The 16,705-nt window shown below is 45.0% G+C and overlaps 1 protein-coding gene across 2 annotated transcripts in view; it reads left to right on the forward strand.

Moving 5' to 3' along the window:
• Positions 1-16,705, forward strand: part of REN (renin) — an 822,085-nt gene that overhangs the window by 98,938 nt on the left and 706,442 nt on the right. The window lies entirely within an intron of this gene.

A 16,705-nucleotide genomic window follows, 5' to 3' on the forward strand; every position in this document is an offset into this window, starting at 1 on the left:
GTTCTAAAGACTAAACATATTTTACTTGAATGCATTCCTTGCATTAAGGTAAAAAATGTTTAGACATCAGTATTGGTACCTGAACCCCCCTTTTATTTACCTGACACCTCATTTGATCCAGCACTGTGCAAGTCTGCAGCTCTTCTCTTCCCTTACTTTGCTGGGGCACCAGGAGCCACCTGCTGCTGTCAATAAAAGCCAGTAATGGGGGAGCAGGGGGTGGGGCCGAGTTCTGCTGTCTGTGTTAATGGACCTAGCAGCGGGGCTCGGAAGCAAGCACGCACAAGTGCCCCCCATGGAAAGATGCTTCACTGAACAGAGAGAAGGGTCCAGGAGCTAAACAGAGAGGAGGGGCCAGGAGTTCCAGTGGAGGACCCAAGAAGAGGAGGTTCAGGGCCGCTTTGTGCAATTCTATTCTGCAGAGCAGGTAAGTATAGACATGTTTGGTGTGTTTTTTTTTCATTTCCTTTATAAGCTCTTTTAGATTTGCTTCTACATCCATTGAAACAGATATTGATGCATTTGTTTACAGTGTCAAGTATCACACTTGTTTCTTGTTACCCTCTTTTACTTTTTATAGTAAAAAAATGACAAAAAAAATGAAGCTTTATTACTCAGATAGGTACTCAGACTTGTGGTCTGCCTGACTTTTTCTGCTCATCAGCTATTCTTATCGTTAGTGTACTGTATGTGTGGCCCAAGACAAATTTTCTTCCAGTGTGGTCCAGGAATGTCAAAAGGTTGGACACCCCTGGTCTAAACAGTATGTATTTGCTGATGTGATTATTTTATTCTATACATCAAATTGTTCAGTAGTGATGAGCCTGAGGTTCATATTTGGGTAATTTTGCAAACCTAATAAAATTTCAGGTGCAGAATCCAAACCTCATTGAAGTAAATGAATGATGAATGTTAAAAAAAAAAAAAAAATGCAGCAATGGCTATTTTCTAGGCCAAAAAGCATGGGACCCTCAAACAAAGAAAAAACATTTTTTTTAAAAAAAAATTCTGTTTGGCAGGCAGCAGCAATTTAAATAGTGCTTAACGTGCAACATTACAAATGCAAGATTATTTCAATAATAAGTAAGAGAATGCCCTTAAACTACCTGTGAAGTGGCACATCTGTATGATGTATACAACCTACTACAGCAAAACTGACATTTACAAAAAAAAGTGTTTTTTAATTGCTGTAAATGACAACTCCTGGTTGCTTCCTTCTGATTGTACACAAAATGGCCAGGAATTCACTTAACCACTTAAGGACCAGAAGGTTTTACCCCCAAATGACCAGGCCATTTTTTGTGATACGGCACTGCATTACGTTAACTGACAATTGCGTGGTCCTGCAACACTGTACCTAAATAAAATTGATGTCCTTTTTTCCCATAAATAGAGCTTTCTTTAGGTGGTATTTGATCCCCTCTGCAATTTATTTATTTTTTTTTTTTTGCGCTATAAACACAAAAATAGTGCCAATTCTGGAAAAAAAAACAATATTTTTTTTTTATTTTCTGCTATAAAACATTCCATTTAGGCCAATATGTATTCTGCTACATATTTTTGGTAAAAAAAAAAAAAAATCACAATAAGTCTATATTGATTGGTTTGCGTAAAAGTTATTGCGTCTATAAACTAGGGGAAAGATTTATGTCATTTTTCTTTTTCTTTTTTTTTAACTAGTAATAGCGGCGATCAGCAGTTTTTATCAGGATTGCGATATTACAGCGGATAGATCGGACACATAACTGAAATGTTTGACACTTTTGAGGGGACCGGTGACATTACTACAGTAATCAGTGCTAAAAATATGCACAGTTACTGTACTAATGACACTGGCAGGGAAGGGGTTAACACCAGGGGTAATCAAAGGGTTAAATGTGTGCCTAGGGGGTGCTTTCTAACTGTGTGGGGGATGAGCTCACTGGATGAACACAGAGACCTGTTCCTAAATAGGAGGAACACAGGATCCCTGTATCCATCACTGACAAAACAAGGGTCTGCCGTGTTTACATCGGCAGACCGCCATTCTGTCTCCATGGGGAGTGATCGCAGGGGGTGCCTGGCAAACATCGCAGCCGCCGGACCGCTGACTGGCTCCCCCTCTAGCCAATGGCGCGTGCGCACGCCCAGACTAACTGCTACACGAAGCAACGTACATCTACGTCGTTTCACGTAATAGAGCTGACCTGCCGCAGTAAAACTGCAGCAGCTGGTCATCAAGTGGTTAATCTATACCAGACTCTTGTCCTAGATTAGAGTCTGACATAAATGTCAGACATTTATGTCAGACTGTAATCTAAGAAAAAAAAAAAGGTCGACGTCAATTAATAAACAAAAATCACAAACCCACCTAAGAGAATACTATCAAATACTACACCATATGGAGTTTCTCTCTTCCTTTATGCTGCACATTTTAAGCCAGAGATGACACCCAAAGATTGCTCTCAAACTGCCAGAGGATTTCACGCTTTTACCTTACAACAGTAAGGTAATGGTATAGAGCACCCGGAAGGGTTACCCTGTCTCTGTCTACCATCTGGTGCTGGGATTTATACAACTCACTCCTTCAGAAATATTAAGTGCATCATTGTCACAGGACCTGGAATTTATCACATCAATCACTATGCTTGACCTCTATGAAAAGAGTGCACTGAATCACTCCACAGTAGGGATGATCGAACGGTTCGGGTCGACCATCGGTTCGGCCCGAACATTGGGTGTTCGAGGTTCGGCCAAATTTAGAACCTTTTGCCCAAAAAGTTCGGAATTCGGCAACCAGAACCGCCCAAAATGCAATGCTTCAGGAAATGGGCTTTAAAAGCCCGTGATTGGACCAGAACCATTAGCAAAAGCCAATTGAGGGGGAAGGAGAATTCTAGGAATGTGATTGGAGTGACTAGGGGGTCCCTAGACCAATCATTAGTGAATACGCCCCCCAATATATAAGATCGCCTCCGCCATATTCCTAGCATTGTTATACTGGACATGGAAGAGAGTGGAAGCAGTTCTGTTAATTTTACTTTAAAAGTGTCATTTAGCTATTTTTAGTGTGAGGAAAGGGATATCTAGTGTAGTTAGAGTGCTCCTTTACACTTAAGTTAGCTTCAAAAATTTAGTTTCTGTAGGGAAAGTATGAAGTGTCAGGGGACCGTAGTGTAGTGTAGGGTTAACTGACAGTGACTGCTATGGCAGGATGACAAAACCCTTCCATAGCAGGGTGACCGCTATAGAGAAATGATCATTTCTCTGAATAGCTTCGGCACACCCATATGGCTTCTCACCAGCCAAGCATTTTTTATGCTGCAGAGGCTGCCACTGTCAGTGCTTTTTTTGAGGACATGTTTGATGTCAGACATGACATCTGAACATGTGTATAGGGGGTATATATACACATATATGTCTGAATATATACTCCTAGACATATATAAGTGTGATAGTAGCAGAAATAAATGCTTGTGCTAATGAAATCATTTACAGGAATATATTTCTGCTACTATCACACCTATATATGTCTAGGTGTGTATATAAATATATGTATGTGTGTATATATACCACTATACACAAGTTCAGATGTTTTGCCTGCCTCAAAAGAACCCCAAAAAATGCCAAAAAAAACGCTAGCGTAAAAAAAAAAAATGCCCAGGTGTGTTTTTGCTGGCATTTTTTGGGGGGTTTTGAAGGCAGGCAAAACATCTGAACTTGTGCACACTACCACTATACACAAGTTCAGATGTTTTTCCTGACTGCAAAGAACCCAAAAACTTCACAGGTACACCTTTTAGACCCCCCAGACACAAAATCACACAAAAAAAGTTCTTAAAAATTGTCATTTTTGATAAAAAAGCCAATTATTAAAAAAATTAAAAAAAAAGAGATTTTTTGATTTTTACTTTGGATTTCGTATCTGGGGGGTCTAAAAAGTGTACATGTGAAGTTTCAGCTCTGTAGCATGTCCAGAACCATAAAAAAAGATTGTTTGTATTAGAACACTTTCTTTCAGGACAGGTAGTTGGCTTCGCTGCTGTAACACCTTGCCGGTTTAAAAGCAGGCATTTTTTTGGGTTCTTTGCAGCCAGGAAAAACATCTGAACTTGTGTATAGTGGTACTGTGCACAAGTTCTGATGTTTTGCCTGCCTCTAGTGTTGAGCGAACACGGACTGTATTATTCGTGTTCGTACCGAATAATTGGATTTTTTGTACCGGGTTTTGCATGCTTTGGCGCTCTTTTCATGGCGGGCTTTCAACAGCCAATCAACAATCGTTTAACTGGTGTGCCTTAAGCTATCCCAGCCATGCCTGCAAATGTCTCAGTAGCTGTGATTGGCCGTCTGAAGCATGTGACCAAGTCTTTATAAGTTCCAGGCAGCCGCAGCGTCTTCATTCTGCTGCTTAGATCAGGGACAGAGCACACATCAACGTGCTAGCTGCTGATTAGGGAAAGACAGGCAGGAAAAAACCATTTGTGTCCGGATAGAATTGAGGGACAGGTCGGAGGGTTTAGGCAGGGCGAGTTGTAGGCATTTTAGGGATAGAGTCTGCTGAATTATAGGGTCAGTGTCTTCTACAAAGTACAATCGATATTGCTGTGTGGGGGGTGGGGTGACTCTGCACTCAATCCTGATCTACGATCTCTTCTCAATCCTTTTAGGGAGAGGCTGCTGCTGCTGAATTTTAGGGAAACTGTGTTCTACAAACTACAATCAATATTGCTGTGTGGTGTGGGATAGGAGATAGGCAGGTGTCAGTGATCCACATCCATTTTTCTGTGAGTGAGCTGCAGTGAACACAATCTTTTTGGGCTGCAGTGAACACAATCTTTTTGGGGTGCAGTGAACAACGTCCTTTTTGGGGTGCAGTGAACAAAATCTTTTTGGGGTGCAGTGAACAACATCCTTTTTGGGGTGCAGTGAACAACATCCTTTTTGGGGTGCAGTGAACACAATCTTTTTGGGGTGCAGTGAACAAAATCCTTTGTGGGGTGCAGTGATCACAATCTTTGTGGGGTGCAGTGAACACAATCTTTTTGGGGTGCAGTGAACAACATCCTTTTTGGGGTGCAGTGAACACAATCTTTGTGGGGTGCAGTGAACACAATCTTTTTGGGGTGCAGTGAACAAAATCCTTTTTGGGGTGCAGTGAACACAATCTTTGTGGGGTGCAGTGAACACAATCTTTTTGGGGTGGAGTGAACAAAATCCTTTTTGGGGTGCAGTGAACAACATCCTTTTTGGGGTGCAGTGAACAAAATCCTTTTTGGGGTGCAGTGAACACAATCTTTTTGGGGTGCAGTGAACAAAATCCTTTGTGGGGTGCAGTGACAATTTTTGTGGGGTGCAGTGAACACAATCTTTTTGGGGTGCAGTGAACAAAATCCTTTTTGGGGTGCAGTGGACAACATCCTTTTTGGGGTGCAGTGAACAAAATCCTTTTTGGGGTGCAGTGAACACAATCTTTTTGGGGTGCAGTGAACAAAATCCTTTGTGGGGTGCAGTGAACACAATCTTTGTGGGGTACAGTGAACAGAATCTTTGTGGGGTGCAGTGAACACAATCTTTGGGGGGTACAGTGAACACAATCTTTTTGGGGTGCAGTGAACAAAATCCTTTGTGGGGTGCAGTGAACACAAACTTTGGGGGGTACAGTGAACACAATCTTTTTGGGGTGCAGTGAACAAAATCCTTTGTGGGGTGCAGTGAACACAATCTTTGTGGGGTGCAGTGAACACAATCTTTTTGGGGTGCAGTGAACAAAATCCTTTTTGGGGTGCAGTGAACAACATCCTTTTTGGGGTGCAGTGAACACAATCTTTTTGGGGTGCAGTGAACCAAATCCTTTGTGGGGTGCAGTGAACACAAACTTTGTGGGGTACAGTGAACAGAATCTTTGTGGGTGCAGTGAACACAATCTTTGGGGGGTACAGTGAACACAATCTTTTTGGGGTGCAGTGAACAAAATCCTTTGTGGGGTGCAGTGAACACAATCTTTGGGGGGTACAGTGAACACAATCTTTTTGGGGTGCAGTGAACAAAATCCTTTGTGGGGTGCAGTGAACACAATCTTTGTGGGGTGCAGTGAACACAATCTTTTTGGGGTGCAGTGAACAAAATCCTTTTTGGGGTGCAGTGAACAACATCCTTTTTGGGGTGCAGTGAACACAATCTTTTTGGGGTGCAGTGAACAAAATCCTTTGTGGGGTGCAGTGAACACAATCTTTGTGGGGTACAGGGAACAGAATCTTTGTGGGGTGCAGTGAACACAATCTTTGGGGGGTACAGTGAACACAATCTTGTGGGGTGCAGTGAACAAAATCCTTTTAGGGTGCAGTGAACACAATCTTTGTGGGGTGCAGTGAACAAAATCCTTTTTGAGGTGCAGTGAACACAATCTTTGTGGGGTGCAGTGAACACAATCTTTGTGGGGTACAGTGAACACAATCTCATACTTCTGAAGATTTGAGGGTGCTGCCTGTTCCATACTCCTCCTCCTACTGCTCAACCATCCTTTTAGGGGTACAAACAATAGTAATTGGGGCCTAGTGTGGTGGTGTACGTGTGAGATACATACACTTTCTTTTTGATCATATTTTCTATTCCGCTATTCAATTAAAACCTTTGGGGATCAATTAAATTGCGTGATAGTCTGTGTCGGTACGTGTGAGATCCACCTTTCCAAGTTTTTGGGGTTCATCTCATACTTCTGAAGATTTGAGGGTGCTGCCTGTTCCATACTCCTCCTCCTACTGCTCAACCATCCTTTTAGGGGTACAAACAATAGTAATTGGGGCCTAGTGTGGTGGTGTACGTGTGAGATACATACACTTTCTTTTTGATCATATTTTCTATTCCGCTATTCAATTAAAACCTTTGGGGATCAATTAAATTGCGTGATAGTCTGTGTCGGTACGTGTGAGATCCACCTTTCCAAGTTTTTGGGGTTCATCTCATACTTCTGAAGATTTGAGGGTGCTGCCTGTTCCATACTCCTCCTCCTACTGCTCAACCATCCTTTTAGGGGTACAAACAATAGTAATTGGGGCCTAGTGTGGTGGTGTACGTGTGAGATACCTACACTTTCTTTTTGATCATATTTTCTATTCCGCTATTCAATTAAATCCTTTGGGGATCAATTAAATTGCGTGATAGTCTGTGTCGGTACGTGTGAGATCCACCTTTCCAAGTTTTTGGGGTTCATCTCATACTTCTGAAGATTTGAGGGTGCTGCCTGTTCCATACTCCTCCTCCTACTGTTCAACCATCCTTTTAGGGGTACAAACAATAGTAATTGGGGCCTAGTGTGGTGGTGTACGTGTGAGATACATACACTTTCTTTTTGATCATATTTTCTATTCCGCTATTCAATTAAAACCTTTGGGGATCAATTAAATTGCGTGATAGTCTGTGTCGGTACGCGTGAGATCCACCTTTCCAAGTTTTTGGGGTTCATCTCATACTTCTGAAGATTTGAGGGTGCTGCCTGTTCCATACTCCTCCTCCTACTGCTCAACCATCCTTTTAGGGGTACAAACAATAGTAATTGGGGCCTAGTGTGGTGGTGTACGTGTGAGATACATACACTTTCTTTTTGATCATATTTTCTATTCCGCTATTCAATTAAAACCTTTGGGGATCAATTAAATTGCGTGATAGTCTGTGTCGGTACGTGTGAGATCCACCTTTCCAAGTTTTTGGGGTTCATCTCATACTTCTGAAGATTTGAGGGTGCTGCCTGTTCCATACTCCTCCTCCTACTGCTCAACCATCCTTTTAGGGGTACAAACAATAGTAATTGGGGCCTAGTGTGGTGGTGTACGTGCGAGATACATACACTTTTTTTGATCATATTTCCTATTCCGCTATTCAATAAAAACCTTTGAGGATCAATTGAATTGCGGGATAGTCTGTGTCGGTACGTGTGAGATCCACCTTTCCAAGTTTTTGAGGTTCATCTCATACTTCTGAAGATTTGAGGGTGCTGTCTGTTCCATACTCCTCCTACTCCTCATCCATCCTTTTAGGGGTAGAAACAATAGTAATTGGGGCCTAGTGTGGTTTTGTACGTGCGAGATACATACACATTTTTGGATCATATTTCCTATTCCGCTATTCAATAAAAACCTTTCTAGGGCAAGATCTTAAATTACAGAAATATGAGGAGACCGTCAAATAAGGGCCGTGGCCTGGGTCGTGGTGCTGCTGGTAGAGCTCCTGTTGCAAGGAGAGGACGTGGTCGATCTGTGCCAGCTACACGCACAAGTGAAACACCTTCCTCAAGTGTGAGTAGGCGACAGAACCTGCATCAGTATTTGGTAGGGCATCATACGCCCCTAGAAGTGATGAGGCCAGAACAAGTGGAGGCGATAGTAGATTGGTTTGCTGCTGACAGTGCCTCCAGTTCCTTCACATTGTCTCCCACCCAGTCTACTGCAGAAAGGTCACAGTTGGCACCTGCAGCCGATGTCCAACCGTCTTTCACCTCACCCCCTTGCAAATCAGGCAAGCAGTCTGAGCCCCAAGCCATACAGCAGTCTCTTCTTCTTTTTGATGACTCTGTCAGCAGGGTTTCCCAGGGCCATCCACCTAGCCCTGCCCCAGAAGTGGAAGAGATTGAGTGCAGCGATGCCCAACCACTTATTTCTCAAGATGAGTACATGCAAGGATCATCGCAGCACGTCTCCGATGATGACGAAACGCAGGTGCCAACTGCTGCGGCGTTCAGCATTGTGGAGACCGACAAGGAGGGCAGGGGTGAAGACTGGGTGGAAGATGATGTGCAGGACGATGAGGTCCTCGACCCCACATGGAATGAACGTCATGCAGGTGACCTGAGTAGTTTGGAGGAAGAGGCGGTGGTCGCACAGAGCTACCAGCACAGCAGAAGAGGGAGCAGGGTGCAGAAGCGGAGCGGCCGTGCCCTAGACACTACGCCCGCTACTGCCCAACGCAGCAAGGGAACGAGCGCACCAAAGTCAGCTCAAAGGAGTTCTCTAGCGTGGAAGTTCTTTAGAAAATGTGCTGATGACAGGACACGAGTGGTTTGCACCCTGTGCAATCAGAGCTTGAAGCGAGGCATAAACCTTCTCAACCTGAGCACAACCTGCATGATCAGGCATCTAAGTGCAAAGCACGAGCTGCAGTGGAGTACACACCTTCAAAACCAAGAAACGTCTCTGGCTCATCCTGCTTCCTCTTCTGCTGCAGTCTCGGCCGCTCCAGCCACATCTGTAGTGATACCGGCACCTGCCACCCCGCAAACAGACGATCTGTCAGCAACACCACCACCTGGGTCACCAACAACCATCTCCACAATGTCCCGTGGAAGCGTTCAGCTTTCCATCTCCCAAACACTTGAGAGGAAGAGGAAGTACCCCCCTACCCACCCGCGATCCCTGGCCCTGAATGCCAGCATTTCAAAATTATTGGCCTTTGAAATGCTGTCATTCTGTCTGGTGGAGACGCACAGTTTTAAAAACCTTATGTCGGTGGCTGTCCCACAGTACGTCGTGCCCAGCCGCCACTACTTTTCCAGGCAAGCCATCCCTTCCCTGCACAACCAAGTGGGGGAAAAAATCAGGTGTGCACTGCGCAACGCCATCTGTGCCAAGGTCCACCTAACTACCGATACGTGGACCAGTAAGCACGGTCAGGGGCGTTATATCTCCCTAACGGCACACTGGGTAAATTCAGTGGCGGATGGGCCTGAGGCGGATAGCAATTTGGCGCATGTCCTTCCACCACCGAGGATTGCAGGGCGCTTCAGTTTGCCTCCTGTTCCTAACTCCTCCTACTCCGCTTCCTCATCCTCTACCGCCTCCTCATCCGGACAGCGTAACACCTTCACCACCAACTTCAGCACGGCCAGGGGTAAACGACAGCAGGCAGTTTTACAACTTGCCTGTTTGGGGGACAAACCACACACCACGCAGGAGTTGTGGAGGAGCATGGAACAGCAGACAAATGAGTGGTTGCTGCCAGCAAGCCTCAAGCCTGGCCTGGTGGTGTGCGATAACGGGCGAAATCTCATAGCAGCTCTGGGCCTAGCCGGTTTGACGCACATCCCTTGCCTGGCGCATGTGCTGAATTTGGTGGTGCAGAGGTTCCTTAAAAACTACCCGATATGTCAGAGCTGCTGCAGAAAGTGCGGGCCGTTTGTGCGCACTTTCGGCGTTCTCACCCTGCTGCTGCTCGCCTGGCAGCGCTGCAGCGTAACTCCGGCCTTCCCGCTCACCGCCTCATATGTGACGTGCCCACAAGGTGGAACTCCACCTTGCACATGCTGGAAAGACTGTGCGAGCAGCAGCAGGCCATAGTGGAGTTTCAGCTGCAGCACGCACGCGTGAGTCGCTTTGCGGAACAGCACCACTTCACCACCAATAACTGGGCCTCCATGCGAGACCTGTGTGCCTTGTTGCGCTGTTTTGAGTACTCCACCAACATGGCCAGTGTCAATGATGCCGTTCTCAGCTTAACTATCCCACTTCTATGCCTCCTTGAAAAAACAATTCGGGCGATGATGGAAGAGGATGTGGCACAGGATGAGGAGGAGGAGGAGGATGAAGAGGTAACATTTCCAAGGCTTTCAGGGCAGTCATTCGCAAGGGGCTCCGAGGGTGGGTTCCTGCACACACAAACGCCAGGGACACAATTGTCCAGCAGGGGCACAGTTCTGGAGGATGAGGAGGATGAGGAGGAGGAGGAGCTGGAGGAGGAGATGGAACCATGTTCACAGCAGGGTGGCACCCAGGCCAGCTCATGGCCATCACTGGTGCGTGGCTGGGGGGATACAGAGGACACGGACGATACACCTCCCACAGAGGACAGCCTTTCGTTGCCTCTGGGCAGCCTGGCACACATGAGCGATTACATGCTGCAGTGTCTCCACAACGACCGCCGAGTTGCCCACATTCTAACTTGTGCTGATTACTGGGTGGCCACGCTGCTGGATCCCCGTTACAAGGACAACGTACCGTCCTTAATTCATTTGAGTACAAGCGCACGCTGGTAGACGCCATGCTGCTGGCATTCCCATCTGACAGCGGGGCCGCAGTGGAAGCACAAGGCAGAGGAGGAGGAGGAGGAGGTCGCCAACGCAACCAGGGCACCGCCAGCACCTCAGAAGGCAGGGTTAGCATGGCCGAAATGTGGAAAAGCTTTGTCAGCACGCCACAACAAACAGCAGCACCAGCAGCTCAGATGGAACGTCTTAGCAGGAGGCAGCATTTTACCAACATGGTGGAGCAGTATGTGTGCACACGCCTACATGTAGTGAATGAGGGGTCTGCCCCCTTCAACTTCTGGGTCTCCAAATTGGGCACATGGCCTGAGCTTGCCCTTTATGCCTTGGAGGTGCTGGCGTGCCCTGCAGCCAGTGTATTATCTGAACGGGTATTTAGCACGGCTGGGGGCGTTATAACAGACAAGCGCAGCCGCCTGTCCAGAGACAATGTGGACAAGCTCACGTTCATTAAAATGAACCAGGCATGGATCCCACGGGACTTTTCCGTACCTTGTGCAGAATAGCAATGGATACCGACCTTACCCACCCATTGTTCCATTTTTGCTCTTTCTCACTCTTTTGGGGTGTACCCTCATTTAAAATTTGTGAAAAGAAGCAGTGTTGGCTACCTCGTCCTCCTCCTCAGGGCCAGATTAACGTAGGGGCTATTGGAGCTGCAACTCCAGGCCCCTACCTTTTTATATAGGCCCCGGGTTGGCCATATTCACTGTTACCGCTCTTCTGTCACTTGTAAACACAGAAGTCTGGCTTCTATGCTCGCTTCCCCAGGCAGCACCCTCAGAACCTCCCCACACAGCGCGAAGGCCGGACAAGGGGGGACAGTTGCCGATGCATGGATGTGTTTATGGGCTTCAGAGACAGCATCCCATGTTGAATTAGGCATGCATGGCTGCACCCTTCCTCCTCTGGGTGCATAGCAAGGCACGGCCCTTAAGGCCCTTCAAAATGCTCAGCACCAAGCCCATGATGCTCTTAATCCGGCCCTGGTCCTCCTCCACCGCCGCTTCCACCTACACCGCCCATAGGTGTGCGCAGCCTATTGCATTAAAGTGTGCACCCCAAAGTTGAAATACACATGCATGTGTTTGCCAGCAGGGAGAGTAATGTATCGGGGCCATGTACCTGTAGGCAAAGAGAAATAGAGCAGAGCAGGTCCGAGGGAGATCTTTCCCATCTCCTCACTGGCAATGCTATGTGCCCTAGGTGATTAGGGTGTGCCCAGGCACACCCGGCACACCCTGTGCACATGCCTATGTCACCGCCACATCCACCACCACCTCAACCTCCCTCCTACTCCATATGGGCCTCGTCCTTCAGAGATGAAGAAGAACATTGTTTTATTTTTCTGTTTTTTTTTGTTGTTTTAAGTTATTTCCCTATCCACATTTGTTTGCAGAGCACTTGCCATGCTCTTAATTACGTTTTGCTGCCATTTGCAGCACTCTAGCCCTTTCCTTTGGTGTTTTAGAGCCATTTTAGTGCCTTAAAGTTCGGGTCCCCATTGACTTCAATGGGGTTCGGTGTCCGGGAAAAGTTTGGTAAAAGTCCGGGACACGGACCCGGACTTTTTTTTAAAGTTCGGCCGAACCCGTCGAACACGGACATCTAGGTGTCCGCTCAACCCTACCTGCCTCCAAAAACCCCCAAAAAATGCCAGCAAAAACACACCTGGGCATTTTTTTTTTTGACGCTAGCGTTTTTTTGGCATTTTTTTGTGTTCTTTTGAGGCAGGCAAAACATCTGAACTTGTGTATAGTGGTGTATATACACACATACATATATTTATATACACACCTAGACATATATAGGTGATAGGTGTGATAGTAGCAGAAATATATGCTTGCGCTAATGAAATCATTTACACTAATATATTTCTGCTACTATCACACCTATATATGTCTAGGTGTGTATAAACATATAAGTATGTGTGTATATATACCACTATACACATGTTCAGATGTTTTGCCTGCCTCAAAAGAACCCCAAAAAATGCCAAAAAAAACGCTAGCGTCAACAAAAAATGCCCAGGTGTGTTTTTGCTGGCATTTTTGGGGGGTTTTTGGAGGCAGGCAAAACATCTGAACTTGTGCACAGTACCACTATACACAAAGAACCCCAAAAAATGCCTGCTATTAAACCGGCAAGGTGATACAGCAGCGAAGCCAACTACCTGTCCTGAAATAAAGTGTTCTAATACAAACAATCTTTTTTTGATGGTTCTGGACATGCTACAGAGCTGAAACTTCACATGTACACTTTTTAGACCCCCCAGATACTAAATCCAAAGTAAAAATAAAAAAATCTATTTTTTTTTTAATTTTTCAATAATTGGCTTTTTTATCAAAAATGACAATTTTTAAGAACTTTTTTTGTGTGATTTTGTGTCTGGGGGGGGGGGGGGTCTAAAAGGTGTACCTGTGAAGTTTCAGCTCTGTAGCATGTCCAGAACCAGAAAAAAAGATCATATAGGTGTTAAAGTTAAAGGAGGGTCCCGACCCACATCCCTGTTCTACTGAAAAATTATCTTTTTTTTTCATGGTTCTGGACATGCTACAGAGCTGAAACTTCACATGTACACTTTTTAGACCCCCCAGATACTAAATCCAAAGTAAAAAAATAAAAAAATCTCTTTTTTTTTTTAATTTTTCAATAATTGGCTTTTTTTTATCAAAAATGACAATTTTTAAGAACTTTTTTGTGTGATTAATAGTTAATGGGGCATGACTCAGAACAATAGGGACTTTTTAGGGGCATTTATTGGGTTTTAGGGCTTAAAAATTGTGTTTTTTGATTACCGAAGTTCGGGTCCCATTGATTTCAATGGGGTTAAGAAATCCGAACCGAACTTTTGGGAAATTTGGGTGTTCTGGTCGAACCGAACTTTTCAAAAGTTCGATCATCACTACTCCACAGCATTTGGACTTGATTATTGTTATATGGTCACAGGATTTATTACCTCTGTTAATCATATATTTGATGGTGCACATATACACGGCTTGTTTTTGTATTCACTCTTGTGATTTTTTTCACGCACAGGCAACTTAACACCAGTTTATCACTTTTTTATTTGTATACTTGATGGTGCACATGTACATAGTTTTTGATTTGTGTTCTTTATTCTTTTTTTCATGCACAAATTACCAGCACACTGACACACTTTATTTATGTTCTTTTCCTTTCACATTTGATCAGTGCAGCTCCACCTTGTATTTGATAGCATTTTTTCAGTTTTGGTAAGGCTGATTGGCAGCTGCAGCTATTATTATTATTATTATTATTATACAGGATTTATATAGCGCCAACAGTTTGTGCAGTGCTTTACAGTGTGGGGAAGACAATACAGTTACAGTACAATTCAATACAGGAGGAATCAGAGGGCCCTGCTCGTTAGAGCTTACAATCTAGAAGGGAGGGTCAAGTGAAACAAAAGGCAGTAACCGAGGGGGATGGGCAGATGGATAAAATGGAGGTAGAGTTGTTAGGTGTGGGTAGGATAGGCTTCACTGAAGAGGAGGGTTTTCAGAGATCGCCTAAAAGCTAATAGGAGATAGGAGGAAGTGGAGTAGGAGATAATTGGACAGATGAGGGTAAGGAGTTCCATAGGATTGGAGAGGCTCTGGCAAAGTCCTGGAGGCGAGAATGGGAGGAGGTGACAAGGGAGCTAGAGAGCAGGAGGTTTTGAGAGGAACGAAGAGAGCGATTAGGTTGGTATTTAATACTAGGCTAGTGATGTAGTTGGGGGGCTAAGTTGTGGATGGCTTTGTAAGATGTTGTCAGTATTTTGGATTTGATTCGTTGGGTGAGCGGAAGCCAGTGGAGGGCTTGACAGAGAGGAGCTGCGGACACTGAGCGATTGGTAAGATGGATGAGTGTGGCGGCAGCATTCATGATGGATTGAAGGGGGGATAGCCTGTGTAGGGGTAAGCCAATGAGAAGGGAATTGCAGTAGTTGAGGCGTGAGATGACCAGGGAGTGAACTAGGAGCTTTGTTGTGTCTTTGGTTAGAAAGGGGCGTATTTTGGAGATGTTGCGGAGGTTAAGGTGGCAAGATTTGGACAGCAATTGGATGTGAAGCTTGAAGGAGAGTTTAGAGTCCAGGACAACACCTAGGACCTTGGCATGCGGGGATGGGCTGATAGTAATTCCATCGATATTGAGAGAGAGATCAGGGGAAGGGGCACGTGGTGGAGGAAAGATTATTAGCTCGGTTTTGGAGGGATTGAGTTTGAGGAAGTGGTGTGACATCCAGACCGATATATCAGATAGTAAATTAGTGATACGTGCGGAGACTGAGGGAGAGAGCTGAGGGTTGGATAAATAGATTTGGGTATCGTCAGCGTAGAGATGGTATTGGAAGCCATGGGAGGCTATCAGCTGACCCAGAGAGGAGGTGTAGATTGAAAATAGAAGGGGTCCAAGAACAGAGCCTTGAGGGACCCCAGCAGAGAAGGGAAGAGGAGAGGGGGGAAGAGGAGAGGAGGAAGTGGAATTGTAAGTAACGCTAAAGGTGCAGTTGGATAGGTAGGAAGATAACCAGTGAAGAGTACAGTCATGGAGACCAAAGGCATGGAGTTTATTGAGGAGGAGGGGATGGTCAACTGTATCAAAGGCAGCAGAGAGGTCCAGGAGGAGGAGTACAGAATAGTGAATAGTGTCCATTGGTTTTGGCCGTAGATCGTTTGTCAGTTTTAGGAGAGAAGTTTCAGTGGAGTGTTGAGGCCGAAATCCAGACTGAAGGGGATCAAGGAGGCTAGTCGGTTGTAGACCAGATGTTCAAGGAGTTTGGATAAAAAGCAAGGAAATAGGGCGTAGGTTGTTAAGATCGGTTGGGTCCAGTGAGGGCTTTTTAAGTATGGGGCTGACTAGTGCATGTTTTAGAGAGTTGTTGTATGTATATGTGTGTGTATATGTGTATATAGTTTTTGGTTCTTTGATGAAGTTTTTTTTTTTTTTTCTGTGGAATTTATATAGTCCCTAAGGGAGAGAGAAAAGGGAAGGAAAATGGAGAGGAGAAGGATAATTTGTAAATATTCATAAGTGGGTCGTCTCCCCCCCCCTGTATCGGCTGCCTACCTCCGAGGAGGAGGAGAGGGCGACTGAGGAAGGGAAGAGAGACGACCAGGAAAGCAAACACATCATAAATAAAATATGGGATAGGTAAGGGGACATCTTTAGTGGATATAGGGGGAAGAAAGGAAGGGGAAAAAAAAAGAGAGGGAAAAAATGATCAAACCGGGTCAATAGAGAGAGGGAAGGGATCCTCACCCCGGGAAGATCCTGGGCTTCACCTCAAATAGGATAACGCTCATTAAATTAGGGAGGGAATTGAGCGTAATATACATAAGTATAACTTAGATTGGAGGAAGATTCTCCTTAAAAGGATTTTTAGTAGAAGGGAGGGGTAGGTAAGAGGCGGGGTTTTTTTTTTTTGGGGGGGTTTTTTTTTTTTGTTCTTTTTCTCAGGAGTCTTGTTCTCAAACCCAATGGCAACCATAAAGATGGTATCATTTAATGTTAGGGGAATTAATACCCCCGAAAAAAGACACATGCTCCTAAATGAACTTATAGCGCTTATACAGGAAACACATTTTAGGGAGGATGGAGTGCCATCCTTAAGAAATAGAAGTTATCCTATTGGTTATCATTCAAGTAATAAAATTTCTAAGTCTAGGGGGGCCTCTATCCTCATCT

This window comes from Pelophylax lessonae (genome assembly GCF_965119305.1).
Source record: "Pelophylax lessonae genome assembly, chromosome: 2".
In the NCBI taxonomy this organism is placed as follows: Eukaryota; Metazoa; Chordata; class Amphibia; order Anura; family Ranidae; genus Pelophylax; species Pelophylax lessonae.